Genomic DNA, 4,484 nt, shown 5'->3' on the forward strand with positions numbered 1-4,484 from the left:
ACAAGGGTACAGAACACTATGATACACGGGTAATGCAGGATTGTAATGACAAGGGCATGGAGCATTGTGATAAGAAGGGCATCGAGCATTGTGATGACAAGTGTCATGGAGCTTTGTGATGACAAGGGCATTGAGCAATATGATGGGAAGGTTAATTGATCATTGTGATGAAAATGACATGGAGCATTGTGATGCCATGGGTCATGGAGATTTGTGATGACAAGTCATGGAGCATTTTGATGACAAGGGCATGGTGCATTGTGATGAGAAGTGCAGGGAGCATTCTGATGACCGGGTCATGCAGCAATTTGATGAAACGTGTAATGGAACATTTTGATGGCATGGGTTATAGAACATTGTGATGTCAGGGGTCTTGGAGCTTTGGGATGAAAAGGATCATGGAGCATTTTGATGACAGGAGTTATGGAACATTGTGATGTCAGGGGTCATGGAACATTGTGAGGATAAGGGGATGTAGCAGTGTGTTGACAGGGTCATGGAACATTGTGATTACAGGGGTGAGAGAGTATTGTGATGACTAGTGATGGAACACTGTGATATCTCTGGTGAGAGAGCATTTTGATGAGAAGTGCATGGAGCATTGTGATTACAAGGTTTATGGAGCATGGCAAGGACAATTTTGTGGACCTTTGTGATGAAATGCGTGTAACACATTTTGAAGACAATGGTCATGGACCACTGTTCTGACAAAGAAATGGAGCATTGTGATGAAAAGGGTCACAGAGAATTGTGATGAAAAGTTCATGGATCATTGTGGTTACAAAGGTCACAGAGCGTTGTGATGACACGGGCATGGACCATTGTGATGACAAACGTTGTGAAGCATTGTGATGACAGGGGTCATGGAGCATTGTGATGACATGTGTCATGGAGCATTGTGCTGACAAGTGCATGGAGCATTGTGATGTCAAGGGTCATGGAGCATTGTGCTGAGAAAGGCATAGAGCATTGTGATGACAAGGGTCAAAGAGCATTGTGATAGAAGGTGCATGGAACATTGTGGTTAAAAAGGTCACAGAGACTGTTGATGATGAGGGAATGGACCATTGTGGTGACAAAGGTCATGAAGCATTGTGATGACTGGAGTCACGGAGCATTGTGATGACAGGGGTCATGGAGCATTGAGATGACAAGGGCATGGAGCATTGTGATGACCCGGTAGGTCATGAAGTATTGTGAAGACAGGTGTCAGGGAGCATTGTGATGACATATGTAATGGCCCATTCTGATGACAATGGCATGGAGCATTGTGATGCCAAGTGTCATGGAGGATTCTGATGACAAAGGTAATGGAGCATTGTGATGACAATGGCTTGGAGCATTGTGATGACAAGGGTCAGGGAGCATTGTGCTGACAAGTGCATGGAGAATTGTGATGACAAGTGTCATGGAGCATTCTGATGACTAGCTTGTGGAGTATTTTGATGACAATGGCATGGAGCATTGTGATGAAAACGGCATGGGGCATTGTGATGAATAATGCATGGAGCCTTTTCGTGACAGTGTTCAAGGAGCATTCTGACGACAAGTGTCAGGGAGCATTGTGATGACAAGTGTATTGAGAATTGTGATGAGAAGGTCATGGAGCATTGTGATGAAAAGGGCATGGAGTATTGTGATGACAGGCATCACGGAGCATTGTGATGACAAATGTTATGGAACATTGTGATCATAAGCGTTTGGAGCATTGTGATGACAGAGGTCATGGATCATTTTGATTTCAAGGAGCATGGAGCATTGTGATGACAAGGGCATGTAGCAATGTGATCCCAAGTTTCATGGAGGATTGTGATGACAAGCAAATTGAGCATTGTAATGACAAGGTCATGTAGCATTTTGCTGACAAAGGCATGGAGCATTGTGATGACAGGTGTCATGGAGCCCTGTGATGACAAGCGTCACGGAGCACTGTGAAAACAGTGGTCATTGAGCATAGGGATGACAACGACATGGATCACTGTGATGACAAGGGTCATGGAACATTGGGCTGAAAATATTCATGGAGTATTGTGATGACAGGTGTCATGGAGCATTGTGATGACTATGGAATGGAATATTGTGATGACAAGAGTCCCGAATCATTGTGCTGTCAGGTGTCATGGTGTGTTGTGATGACAGTGGTTATGGAGAATTGTGATGATATTGGCCATGGAGCATTGTGATGAGGAGACCTTGGGTAATTGTGATGTTGAGCATCATGGAGCACTGTAATGACAAGGGGCATGAAGCATTGTGATGACAGGTGTCAGTGAGCATTGTGATGACATGGGTCATGGAACATTGTGATGACAAGTGCATGGAGCTTTGTGATGACATGTGCAAGGAGCATTGTGATGACAAGTGTATGGAGCATTGCAATGTCAAGTGGATGGTGAATTTTGATGACAAGAGCATGTAACATTTTGATGAGTAGTGTCATGTAGCATTGTGATGACAAAGGACGTGGAGAATTGTGATGACAAGGGACATGGAGCATTTTGATAACCAGGGCATGGTGCATTGTGATGACAGTGGTCATGGAGCATTATTATGATAACGGCCATGGTGCATTCTGACATAAGATATCACTTATGAAGAGAATGTAAACATGGCTACATATGAACTGATTTAGGGAAGAGAACAGAGTATCAGATTTAGAAAACAATCTAACGCTTGCTTAAGGGGAAAGGGAGGTGGGGAGATGCACAAAACTTAAGATTGATATTAGCACAGGTACCGTTCCATAATCCAAAAACTGAAGAGACAAGCCCTACTCCTTCCTCAGTGAACGGAACTCACCAAATCTATTCCCCGCAGAGAAATATATCTGACTAGTAAGAATTTTAAAACCTATGTATTGATATGTCTCCGTAAGGGAACCAAGTGTGTCTAGAACGACATAAACATGGCAGTGAGAATCAGCTCAAACCCACTATAAAAATGAATTTCAAAACAAAACATAAAAACAGTAAAATTCTTACATAATACCTTCAGGGGTTCTGATGAAACCTGGAATGACCCTATCTACAACGACAGCTGGATGTGGCATAAGGCTGGTCACTTGGGACTGAGAGGATTGGTGAGATTGGGTGAAAAAATGCAGACCGTTTAAAGCAATAATACCTGCCACCCATTCCATGGTTCCCATCTCTCCAGGTAGAAGGGAATATCACTACAGTTATAACGTGTATGGGAACCTAGAGAATGGAAACCATCTGATGGTGAAAGGTTTCTAAAACTCTACTACTTTTTTCTCTCCTTCTGCTCCAGTTTGACATTCCAACTGCTTGACTATCAATCTCCCAACTTGAAAAGTCAGCCCCTATAACCTCCTGGTTCGCACAGTTGGCAAATTGTGCAGAGGATATAAGGGAAGAGAGAGAACCAATGAGAGAGTAGCTGTAGGCATTTGGACGGCCACATGACTCTCTAATTTCCCATCACAAAGATGAATTAACCAATGTCTCAGCCTGCCCCCGAGAACCAGTATAAGTCCAGAAGCAAAACTGTTGATTTGCGGTCAGATCACAAAAACGCGAGTTGAAAAATGGATCTCAGGGCCACAGCAATTCACTAACCTGGAGAGTTATAAAGGACTACTCCCTTTGAAAAATCTGTTGAGGGAAAGCCACGAGATGGAAGCGAAAATGAGGCAGAATGGCATGAAACAGATTTCAAGAGGTACATTGGAATCGCCTTTAAACACAGGAAAAGCATTACAACTTCGAAAATTATGGAAATGGCCATAAAGGGCATATGGGTTTTCACGTGAATATATTCAGGAGAAAACGCATACGCCCTTTTTGGACAAGCAAGCAAGCGGGCAATGCAAATCTGCACTACAAAGAAGTATCACTTCCGACGGGTCAAAAGGGACATCCACAAAATGGGTAAAAACCAGAAAGGCAAGACAGGCTCTGGAGAACAGGGAGCCTTGTTATGCTGATGGGCGGGATGTAAATTGCCAACTGCCTCTCTGGAGGAGTGCATTGTGTTCCCTAAAACAAGTAAACAACAGAGCTACAGAGCCAAGGGCACTTCCAGTCTAGGGAATATACCTTGGGAAAACTGAAAATAAATAAGACAGATCCACACCAAAATTCAGGGCTTCACTGCTTACAAAAACCTCAACTTGTGTACACCTTAAATATCTCAGGAAAGACAAAAATGGTTCAAGAAATTGTGGTACTTACGTATAATGGAATATCGCTCAGCCATGAAATCAATGTCATAAGGCCAGTAGCAGCAAAATGAGTGGATTCAGGTACGATGATTCTAAGTGAAATATGTCACAAAGAAAAAGAAACTTATCATAAGATATCACTTATGAAGATCCTGTAAACATGGCTACATATGAACTGAGTTAGGAAAGCGAAGAGAGACTCACATTTAAAAAAAACTCTTATGCCTGCTTAAGGGGGAAGGAGAGGTGGGGTGATGCATAAAATCAGATTTTGATATTAGTACAGGTACCGTTCCAAAAA

This window comes from Mesoplodon mirus (assembly GCF_964341445.2).
Source record: "Mesoplodon mirus genome assembly, contig: HAP1_SCAFFOLD_74, whole genome shotgun sequence".
Lineage (NCBI taxonomy): Eukaryota > Metazoa > Chordata > Mammalia > Artiodactyla > Ziphiidae > Mesoplodon > Mesoplodon mirus.